This window comes from Acanthaster planci, linkage group LG13, assembly GCF_054643075.1.
Source record: "Acanthaster planci isolate LZ-2023a linkage group LG13, COTS_SCS, whole genome shotgun sequence".
Lineage (NCBI taxonomy): Eukaryota > Metazoa > Echinodermata > Asteroidea > Valvatida > Acanthasteridae > Acanthaster > Acanthaster planci.
In genome coordinates this window covers 6023851-6036324 of record NC_141789.1, presented here as the reverse complement: position 1 = coordinate 6036324, position 12474 = coordinate 6023851, and the positions used below count along the sequence as shown (strand labels likewise).

The 12474-nt window shown below is 37.6% G+C and overlaps 1 protein-coding gene across 10 annotated transcripts in view; it reads left to right on the top strand.

Annotated features, from left to right (window-relative positions):
• LOC110982478 (actin-binding LIM protein 1-like) overlaps window positions 1-12474 on the top strand; it is a 141301-nt gene that overhangs the window by 50814 nt on the left and 78013 nt on the right. The gene's annotated exons all lie outside the window — the stretch shown is intronic.

The window sequence follows — 12474 nt, the reverse complement described above, 5'->3', positions numbered from 1 at the left end:
CAAAAATTTCCGTCCTTTGGAAGTTTGTGAAAAGCCAAGAAATGTCCTTTAACAATTTTAAGACTATTTTTGCAATTGCAGAATAAACTAGTAGTTTACACAGTAATAGACAATTTGATTGTAAATTGTTGAATTAATAAAATATTTGATGAAAACAATGTGCGTCACTAAAAACAAAATTAGGTGACAAACATGATATTCATAGCATCTTCCTCGGTAGAATTTCCTATTAAGAAAGGAAAAAGTTTCTTTGAAAGTTCAGTGAATATTAGCATTGTGGGTCCTTTAACAAAAATGTCGGAATTTGTTTAGCTTTAAATTATGGTAAGGCAAAGAAGAGTGATTGTCCAAGTGATAAATATGGACCTCCATAAGTTCTTAAATATTGCTTAAATTGCCAGCATCTTGACCTGTCCAGTGTAACAAGCAGAAACAGGGAAGATATGCAAGCAAAACGTAAGGGCAAAATTTGAAATGTCTACTCCATAGCACACAGTTGTATCATTTAGTGTGGACAGACCCAGTAGCTGCTGGTTGTTGAGTGTAAATCATATTGAATCCTCTTCATTATTTCTCACTTTTTGTTTGTAACCTGGGAAATAAAGTACAGTGTATCAAGTAATCTGTCTTAGTGCAAATTTTATTTAGACCCATCTGAAGCAAGCTTAACAAACTAGTGTAAAATTACCATACCTGCAAAATACTGACTCATATACAGTGTATGCATGTTTGTAATCATGCTGGCGAAGCTGTATGAAGTACTCTTGTACATTTATATGGACTGGGTGTATCAAAGAGCTACCATGGATGGTGTCCAAAAGTCTTGCAGTTTTCCTGACAAAACTGTCCAGCTTGAATGCAGTTTTGAGTCATCAAAAGCCTTTGTCTTGTCCGTAATCTTAGATGTGAGTTCATCATAAAATTATACGTGAATGATGTCAAATGTCTCATTTTTTTTCACAATAGGGTACAGGTGTACTCTTTATTTGAACCCAGTGTCCTCTGTGTTCAGTGAGCTTGGAAGTATGGATCTCTCTTATTGGATGCCATCTTTGTAGGAAAATAGTACAATGATAACAGGTGCGTGTATGCACGCTGTGAAAAATGTTCTGAACTTGCATGCGTACTAATCCAAAGATGTTCAAAATATGGCGCAGCTGATGCACGCCATGAAATTGAAGTAAAAAATGGCGATGCGCAGCAATCTGTGGGAAGGACATCATTTGAGAGAAACCTATTGATTGGCTTGTTTGGCAGCACTGAGATGAGCTCCAAGGTGGACCAAGAGAGGGTGCAATTTTCCCAGGAACAGAGGCTCCATTGGTAGGAACTGCACTTTACTGGTTCACAAAGGAATATGAAATACACAGCACATGTTGCAGTTGCATCACTACCAACAAAAACCGATGAGCAGGTGCTTCTGCTCAAGGCCGATCGATACGCTGTACATACAGTCCTTTTAAAAGCAAATGTCAGTGTTCAAACTTACATTACCGTACTTGTTCCCAATGAAAAATTTTTCCAAACCATTTTATGTGCTGCTTTACATGAATACCATGTACAGAATTGAAGTAGTCAACTGACTCCAAAAACCTCAATGTTTGGGCAGGCTTTCACTGCATTAAGGCACAATATTTTGCTTTTGTTAGGCAAATTACCTGTAGGAGCGAGTTGTGGGGACATTTGTCTACCTCCAGAATGGTTTCAGTCCCCACAAAATGCACATACATGTACATGTGCTTATACTTGCATAAAGGTGAAGTATTGTGTTTGCACTGTTTGTCCACACAACTATGGAACAAGTACATGTACATGTGTGTGTGTGTAGATGTATGTACATGGACAGTGTATACATTTCCATTATTATTTGATCCATTGTTGTATGTGGCGGTCACTCAGTTTACATGCACAGTAAATGTGCACATGTAGCCGTATACAGTAGTCTTGTCACTTGGGATTGATAGTTGAGTTCAATGGGTTTGGGGCTGTTGCAATATTTGTGAAGGTGTCAAGAATATTTTTGCAAATAAATAAGAGTCAAAATACCAGTGTACATTTTCTTTTGAGCAGCTTCAACTGTTTTTTGCATCTCGCCCCACTCCAGAGCCAGGTTTTAGATACATGTATCAGTGGAATTGTGATTAGTAAGATAAATTAATTAACTAACAGTGAGCATTTTATTTGTAGCCAGTGACCTTCAGAAAATAAATTTATAAATGGACGCTCTTAAGAGCATCTTTGGAGTGTCCCTGTGGGCCAATTCTACCATCCAAGTACATCTATCAAATTGGCATCTGCCTCTTTCTTGCTTTGAAAATACTCTGTTTGGCCCAGGGGATGCAGTTACAGGTCAGCATTCCTGTTACAATATACTATAGTAGACAGATGGTTCTGTGGTCTGTTGTGTTTTCTATCATCAGCCAGAGTCTGAAACTGACTACATGTTAAGTATTGTTGAAAGATGACAGGAGTGCTGTAGTACATTTAATGCACCTTTCTTTGTTTTTAAATCCCAGTATGTTGTGCCACTCAAATGGCTTAAAAAAGCAAAAACAAATCAAGATACCTGTACAATGAAAAAAAAGACAGATCAGGGAGATTAACAAGGAAAGTGAAATTTAATCAAAAAGAGTTTTAAAAAGTATTTTAGAATTAAATTTACCAAATATGTACACATCTGTATTTGAAATTCTGTCTGCTGTTACTAGAAGTAGAATGGAAAGACTGTAATTTGTTTTAATGTGTTAAACTTGGCATATATCAGGCACAATATTGCAGAGATGGATGTAAACGTACATATATTTCTCAACAACTCTATTTAAGTACACACATACCTTTTTATGCAGTGTTTCCTTTTTATCTTATTAAGCTAAGTTTACTAGATTTTAAAACAATTTCTTGTAAGCAAATGCTGAAAATTACACCTACCTGTACATGGACTGGTATTACATTTTACATTTAAATGCCCTCAAATCTGTTTTGTCTTGCATTCTAGCCACACTTAATTTTTTAACTTTCTGCCTCTAAATAGAGATGTGAATTTCTACATTTAGTACATTTTTTAAAAATAAGTCAGTGAAGATGTACTGTATATTGTACATTGTACAGCTATTTCAGCGGACTTCTCAGCCAATCTGGCTGCACTTAGCAACCTCATCAGTGTCAGTTCGTGAGCATTTAGGATATGTGTATTTCTGCTTGGATATAATGCTGAGCAGATGTGAAATGGTTTATGGTTGGAGAAACAGTCTTTGGTGACTGCTTGAATCTAAGGGATGGATCATTTTACCTTCTGCTAGCTCTGGTGCCAGATATTTTTTTTTCATTGAAGTGTACCATCATTCATCCTTAGAATCATAACAACCAAGGGCACCATGGACAAACAAACATGTGCATTCAACATGCTTAAATTACGCTTAAAATTAATTATTAGACTCAAGTTTTGGGAAGTTCTTTTCCATTATATAGAAATACATAATCTACAAATTAAAAACAGAAGAGCCAAGTTACGGTAGTTGTACGTTCGACAGGGATCAGAGGATCCATGTTATTTCTAGTTTCTTGCCCAATAGAATGTTGTCTGTTCACAGTGCATCTAGTGAACTAGAAAATCTAATTGTGTAATTGGTTTGATAATAAGAAGGTTGTAATACTAGTATTCCCAGCGCTGGATTACCACTCAGATTACAGTGAAATCTGTAGGCAAATTGAATTACATATTCTTGTCAGAAACATGTAAGCATTGCCTGTGTGCATGCACAGGTTGCCATGCGTGAAGTACATGATGGAATAGTCACATTTCTGGTAATTAGTGGTTGTGATATTGTGTACGCCCCCTCTGGAATTATGTGCTAATGATCACGGAAGATCCCTAAATGTCACCATTTCAGCTCCTATTATGAGGATGTGTCTCATGCAATCAAGGAAGATGCTGCTAAAGATTGCCAAGACTTAAGGAGTTGGAATAATCTGAGGAACCAGGCACACCACTGCACACATTGATGTATCGGCCAATCATTTCTGTCTTTTTCTTGCATATACATGTACATGTATAACCTTGAAAAGGACAAGCCATTATATACTGTACATGTATGTAGAACACTTGACAGTCATCCTCCCCCAAAAGTGAAAAGAAATTTCAGTTCAGAGCTCTGTTAGGCCAAAAAAAAGACGCTGGTTTCTGGTCATGGGCTTGGTTCAAAAATGGTGTGGTGACACGTTTTTTTTTTCTTAGAAGTGATGTACATGCACATATATTTTAGAGCGCATGGCCCTGTTACTAATACTATGAGAAGTATGAATTAACAACTTTGAATTAATAAAAAGACCATAAAATATGACAAAAGGCAATGGTGTCAGTCATCTCACTCAAACAAGAGACTTCAATTCTTGGCAAGATTGAGCTTGTTAAAATACAGTAGTGCAACTGTGGAAAAATTGAATGTGAAAAATAAATGTTCAGCTCCAGTTTCCGGTTTTAAATGAAATTCTCATGACATTCTTTGCACATAGTTTTCTGCTTTAGCTTAGAGGAAACAAGTTGCACATCAAGTAGCCTATGAAAAAAATAAAATCAAAACAGTTCAGCTCCAGAGTCAAAATGAAAATAAAATTCTTATGCGGTAAATGATGTACTGTGCACATTGTTTTCTATTTTAGCTTATAAGAAACAAGTTGCATTTAAAATATTGGGGAAAAATTCAGCTGAGAAAATAAAATCTCCTCTCACTCTAATCTACCTTTGTTCTTGGCAAGTGACAATGCATGAGTTGATGTATGGTTGTCATAACGCGATGTCCATCGCCACTGCATGCACTGCAGGAGTATGTACCGCCACTGCCTCACTGACACTGAAATAGATTGGCCCCTGACGGTTTGTTGCTTGAAAGCGTTTTCAATTTGTTTTCGTAAGCAGGACGTAAGACCACTTTGTTTGTCTGGTTCACAGATGTGGGCCCAGGTCTGAATCAATTGGCTACGGCCAGAATTACACCCAGTATTTGGCAGCATCCGCAGCCAGTTCCCATAGAATCATGCGTAATATCAAGCCGCAGCCAACCGATTTGGACACGGCCTTCGTGTAAAGATACACGAATGACGTTGTCTGTTAGGAGTGCCCGATTGAAATGTATGCAAGCCTAGGGGATTCCTTCACCATACATATTACTTAATCCCACCCGTCAAAAACACATTAAAATTACATGGTAGCAGAATTCCTGCCGATCAAGTAAGATTGGGGGCTTTTGGAAATCGTTTTATGCAAAATAAAAATATTCTTTATTTTGCCGATGCGCAGGTCTATGGCGATGCATGCGGTGACCAGAAACTGGAGACTTTTTTGGCCTTAGTGATGGGAGTTGATAATTTATCTTGTTGTCCATCATGTGTTGAGGCATTCTAAATCAGTGTACTGTGCAGGTGAATGTGCTTCATATAACAGGTTCCCTTGTCTCTCTGGAGCCTGTCACAACTTTCATGTAGTCTGTGCCACTCCTAGGCTGTGTGGTAATATGATGGGTTAAGAAATGTCACACAGATATTGAACAAGTAACCAATAAGAATCAGCATTGGTAAAAGCCAACTTTGTGAAGAACTGTAGCTGCTGTATGTTGCCATTTTAAAAAGTTGGTATCATTTTCAGCGGTAAATACATGTAATACTGCACCTGGAACAATTTTGTTGGAGAATAACACCACCAGCAAGTGGTTGAGCATCACATGATGTTGAAAAAACATTGGGTGATCAACTTTGCGTGTCATGTTTTAGTCAAAACAAATTAAAAGACAGATTATAGGAATTCAAACAGAGAATACATGTACCACATGCTGAGAAGGTTAGTTTTCATCAAAGTGACTTGGGAACATGAATATAATGAAAGTGGTTCAAGAAGAGAAAACATTACATGAGTTTGTCATGTCTGCAAACTGTGAGGAAGAATCTGTTCTTAATGAGACTTAACAGACTGACAGCATCCTCATTAACATGGCAATTTAGTGTGCTGAGAATGAAGGCTTAGCTTGCTCAGGGATTTCCCTTCAAGATCCAGCTTTTGTCCACGACCTAAATATGCACCAAGGAACTGGGCCATCTGTCGAATATATTGGCATTGCTGCCCCTTGTGATTTCTGGGCAGGTCAGTGCTTAACGATTGCATGTCACCCCAGGCACTTTGTGCTGGTAGATTTATTTAGACATTATTTGGGTAACTTAACTTAAACGCAATGTCTACATGTAAATGGCATAAAATCAATGCATTTTCCTATAGTAAACAGCACATGTAATGATGCTCAATGACCACTGTCTGTTTTGTGTGATTGTCTTCATATATCAGAAGTCTTTTAGGAGAGATCAGTTATAAGATAGGGAGTGCATCTTATTTTGTAATCAATTTTTTTTTTTAGTTATACTTCTCCCTCCCCTTTCACCCTTTTTCTTGAGGGAGGACAGTTTCTATATTGCAAGATTTTATCTGAGGTTTCTCACTGGAAATTATTGTCCTGATCAAAGGAAAAGAATATTTGGAAAAGTATACCATAATTAGAATTGAACTGTAAAGTTTATAGGGATACATGTGTTACGAGTTACATGTACATGTATCACATAAATGAGAGACCTGTAAAATGAGAACCAAAGTCACAAAGTGGACCTTGGAGTCAGTCAGATTATAGACATGGCACTTGTTAACTTCAAGTGAAAAATTACCGCCGACAGAGCAGTTCTCTTTAAAGCTCATAATTTTCTTGAGGAAGCCAGGATTTCAGGAAGGGAGTAAGGAATACTTACCATTCTTCACTGATGTGTCTTCAGGTTAGTTTTAATTTTTGTTACATTAGTCTGGAGAAGAGGAATTACATGTGATAGAACTGTACATATCTTCAGAATGCTACTGTCATAATGTCGCTGTTTGAAATGCAAACCAAGTTTACATATCTTCCCCTTGGCCTGTTAGTACAAGTACTTGGGTCCCTTTGTGGGTTTCCTTCCTAGATTCTTTTCAGATAGCCATGGGTGTATCTCTTTTGTGGCATCTTACAGGTCCTTTAATTAAATTGCTCTCAATTATCCAGATTCGCGTGCGGCAATTTCTCTTGCCCTGCCAGACCCTCTGGGCAATCAAGTGCAATTTTGGTACCAGTATGCGTGTGTCTTACCCCAAACTGCCGTTGTACGTGCTGCCCCTAATTGTGATATTATACATGTTTTCACACATGTGCATGGTGTCTTGTATGCACATGCACTGGTGCACAGTGCTGTGATAATTCAGGTTTTGAAATGAAGTGTGTATTTTGAAAGTGTTTGTACTGTTATTTCTCCATTTTTAAAAATGTTCTTTTGTTTTTTAAAGAAATGTGAATACATTTCAAGTTACACTAAAGTACCATAGGCTACTCTTTGCCCCACACATTGCCATTGTAAACAAATAATCTGCTAAGACCTGTATCAAGACCTGTTATATTTGACTGTAGACACATCATCAGTAAATATGAAATCTGACGAAATTACCATAAACATTGGCATTCTGTGTAATATCCCCATATTTATTTTTTAGAAATTTGTATCGCTTGTATATTTAATCCAATAAACATTCTGCTGAGTGCATCAGAAATCTTGAATGGGAATTTCATACATTGAAAAACTCCCACTAAACTAGTGATCATCAGTTTGAAATCGGTTAGCCTGTCAACTCTGGGGACTGGAGTGTGACAAATGATAGACAGGATTGAGCGTGGATTTTGTTAAGTGAAGGAGTCTTGATCCACACTGATTTGATAGTGTCTAGTATCCTCGCTGCCTGCTGTACACTGTTTGAGTGTACATATTGACTTTCTTTAAACTGATGGGATGGTTTTGTCATTGCCGTTGGCTAGACTAGCTTATGCTGTCTATTTTGGCCAACCAAATCTGTCACTTTTTTGGGTAGTTCCTGTTCATGTAGGTATTGGTTGACATGCCATAGGTTACACATTGCAGGATCTTTTTAATTGTTTAAGTCATTGCATGGACCATTCATTTATGAAAGAAACAATAACATTTACTTCATTACATGTACCGGTAGTTACTGCTTCACTATTGTTACATGTAGATGGGACATATTGGGGGGGTGTCTCATAAAGTCAGTTGATTTGCTTAAATCTTTCTGTAGTTAAACAATATTGGTCTTTATTGTTCATGGTTTGTGTTTCTTGTTCATGACTTTTTTTAAGGAAGTTACGAAACAAATGAAAGTAAAGATCAGTTCAGTCATGGAAGTTAATGTCCTGCACTTTTCCACCAGGAATCAACTGCATTCTGTTTTTGTAGTCATTAAAAATGGCATCATGCAAAACACAGGGGGAGCTCTTAGCTTATTAGTTACATGATAAGGTTGAAAGCCTGTAGCCAAGTAAAGTGACAGCTCTCAAGATATCTGCTTGATGGTGCTGCCATTAGCAGTACATCAGGGTATTTCATTTCCTTAATTGGTTCAGACATGAGTGGTTTGAAGAAACTAGATCAGAAATTCCACGGAAATGATTTCAATTCTGCTCAGGTATCAGTGGTCACTGTGACTTGATATGGCTACATAAAATGCATAATGAAACTATTATTGCAGCAGTTTGATAACACTGTTTTTCTGAAAAGGCATTATGTATAAATACATATAAACATGACTTTCCAAAATGAATAGTCATGAGTACATGCAAATGAAGTTGAGTACATCTTTGAATGATTATGGTGCATAGTTTTGTTCATTCAGTGAACGTTTCTATCTGTTACCAGTGTATTTTAAGCTTGTGTGTTATATGGTATGTAAAATGCAGTACCATTTTGTTTTGGTGTGTTTTTCGTGGTAGACTACAATAATTTGTTAAACTGTGAGCTTTGAAGCTTTTCATGGTGAAGGAGGCAAGTGAAGTAAAGGATAAAGCATATTCTCAGAAATGTTGAGTGCCCTCTGGTTACTGCAAACCTTCTACTTGTTAAACTGTATGGTTTGTATCTAGTACATAATTAAACACTTATTTTAGGCAAACATACGATACGTGTAGGCACATGTACATGTACCTCCTTGTCAGTATTACTGTTATACATATAAATTAAACTGCCTTGCCTGTAGTAATCAGCACATCCAGGTTGACAAATTGTTCTTGCAAGACATTTGTATTTATATCTCTGCATTTATATGCTATGGATTGCTTTGTCAGCCAAATTCTATTCTAAAAGGGAATTCTATCTGTTTCCCAGCAAAATGGATGATCATTAGTCTGATATGTTTTTGAAAATGCACATGTTGTTTATAAATCCTTCTTGTCTGTACGTTCATCCCAGGTACCCACTCATGTCTCAGGTACAGCACACACTGGAATATTACTTACAATTTACAAAGCAAAATCTGTAGTTGTTTTCGGAAAAAAAGTGTTTTAAAGTGTTGGAAATTGGAAGGTGTACATGTACAGATGTACACATGTGAGAGCACAGCCTAAGATTTTTATGGAAGGGTATAGGTAACTTTCTGCACCTGCTGAACTTATGTTTCGTATACGTGATTCACATCAAACCAGATGTACATGATTGTGGTACAGTACATTACTATGAGGAAGGCTTCCAGAAAAAAATGTGGAATGCATGGAGGTTAAACCTATCCATGAGGTGGATAATAAAGCCATTTGGAGATGTGTGATACATATATCAGTGGAGGGAATCATGCTGGAGTTGTGTGGCTATGCATATATCACAGCCTAATACTCTACATTCTCAGCTGTACAATTCACCACAGGCTGCTCTGCAAAAATCAATAGATACTGCTAATGCCTTCAATTTTCAGCCCCATTACACATTCAGGACTGCAAAGTCCAATATCCTGTTCTACAAGAAGTGTTTCCTCCCTTTTAGTTCTTGATGCAGTATTTTTCTCCTAAAGCTATACTTGCAACCAAACATTTGTGAACAGATGCCTGGTTGTGGTTTTACTTAGAAGTTGCCTAACACAGTACTTGCAGATTGTACATTTACACCATGGTATCTTGTAAAGATAAGATTTCACTGCATAATTTTGGATGATTATTTTATCAATTTTTCATTAAGACATTTCTGTTTATCTTGCACTTTTGCTATTTTATGGACAGAGACATGTACATACAGGTACAATGTACATTCAGTCCGGCGATCTCACTTTCATGAAACGCAAACAAGGTGATAAACATACTGGTACATGTACCTCTCCTTTTAATGCTTTATGCTAAAGGTAGCCTAGAACACATTGATACATGTATAATGAGCCCAATACCCCCCCCTCAGCTGGAAACCAATAGTACACATCTGTGCACTGATTTTTTCATCTTCAGTTTCAAGGGGTATCTTGCAGTGTCTGTTATTCCAAAGGGCCAATAGATTTTTATTCATGCACATTCAACTCACAACATCTGAATATTCCAAAAACCATATCTCAGCACCCTGGGGTTGTTTAAGCCTAATGCTGGCCATATCAGGCACAAAGAGTGATGAAACATGACAACCATATCTGCCCTCACAGGTAAAGGTAAAGGTACCCATTTACTCGTGGGTAGGGAGAGGCACATACCGGTAGGGGTAAAGTGACTTGCCAAAGGTCACAACATGCTGTCACTAGCTGGATTTGAACCTCCGACCCTGTATGTATCAGTATGACTGAATGTCAGGGTAGATGACAACATCATGTGCAGAGTACATTGTTTGATCAGTGTACATTCAGGTACATGACTTTCTGGGGGCAATTCATCATATTTGTGGAAATATTCTTGTAGTACGATTTCCTTATATACATATTGCATGAGTTGGATTTTTCCATACCTGACAATTAAATCTACAATTTCAAACATTCGTGTATACCTGTATGTACATTGCACTTCAGGCATTTACCAGTATGTGTTTCTTGTAGTAATTTCATGTATCTGTACTGTCATGTGATAGCACACTGAACATTCCCCAAAAGCCTTAATATTAATTTAGGAAAAATGTTCCACAATGTTCCATAGTGTAAGGGCATTTTGGCTAATAGATGTTGGCTAATGTCGGTATTTGCAACATACATGTACATGTTCGTGTACCAGTACACTGTACCAGTACATGTATTTTCTGAGCTGTGCATGTCTCTTTGAATAGCAGTGGTTGTCCTTCACTCCTTGCCTTAATTGATCACTTAGAGAAATTCTATCATTTTGATATTGCCTGAGTTTTGAATGATGTTGATGCAGAGCCTGCGAATGTGATGTTTTGTTCTAGAAATTCTATCACTTCCTTGGTTTCAGTTGATGATCCTACATACTCTATTGACAAACTTGATAGGTCTGAAGAGATATCTATCGCAACTACTTGTTTTGGCCATATTGGCCATCTTCTTATCTCATATCCTCACACTGGGCTGTTTCTGCAATGAAACATTGATGTTGCATCTTCACTCTGCAGGTCTGATCACTTGTCTCGTTTCCGCTCTGCCTTTGATACATCCCTGATCTTTCTGCTTTATCAATTATGGCTTCCAACATCCATACTAGTACAGAGGAAGGGATGCATTGCTTTTTAATCAAGAGTACTCAAGCATGCAGGCACTTAAAAGAGGAAGATGAGGAGTAGATGAGAGAAGGGAGGGATGTTAGAGGACAGCTGCTGATTGGCTGCTATCAACAAGGTCTGGAATGACTGAATACCGCTGTAAATGTTGGTCGCCAACTTCATTGATTTCCAATGACTTTACCTTGTGTACCAATGTTTAGGTTCTGCAAGAACGTGCACAGGGATAGAACTGCTAAGCACTAGATTATTGGGATATTAATTTGGTGTAATGTTTTATCTGAACAACAAAATCAGTACTATGGATATTAAATCTCCAGTTTTCAGTAGGTTTAAAAGTAAACTTCTCACGTCTTTTCAAATTCCATCAAATCTCAGGGGTAGTCCCTGGGCAGGGTACTGGTATCTGTGGGTTGAAAACGTGCAACAACTCAAACTTGAAATTGCTTGCCCTTGCACCACCCTAAGCTATCTTCCAGGTTTGTCTCACCCTGGGATGAGATCAAACCTGCTTGGGACCAAGGTTGAAATATTCAACCCTGTGGTAAAATGGTCACCCTGGGGCCAAAAGCATGAAATGAGTGGGGATGGGTTCGCACAGAGTAAAAATTGGCTCCTTAAATCATTAGCTTTGTAATAAAGGTGCAATGGTATGGAAATTGCACACTGTCCATGATGCTAGTAGCTGAGGTTATTGAATTTCAGTCTGCGGACAGTAGCAAAAGATGTGCGTGTGATCTGATAAATCTCTAGCCGCAATGACCGTCTTAACCTGCTTTGTTTTTTAGGGGTCTTTGTTTTTCTGTGTTTTTGCTACCAATTTTGGAAACAGAGTTAATTCATGACTGAAAGGATGATATCTCATTTGGACCAGCTAAACAATATATATATGGTACATGTATATATACATTATGTGTACATTCATAATTACTATTTGTGCAGGTG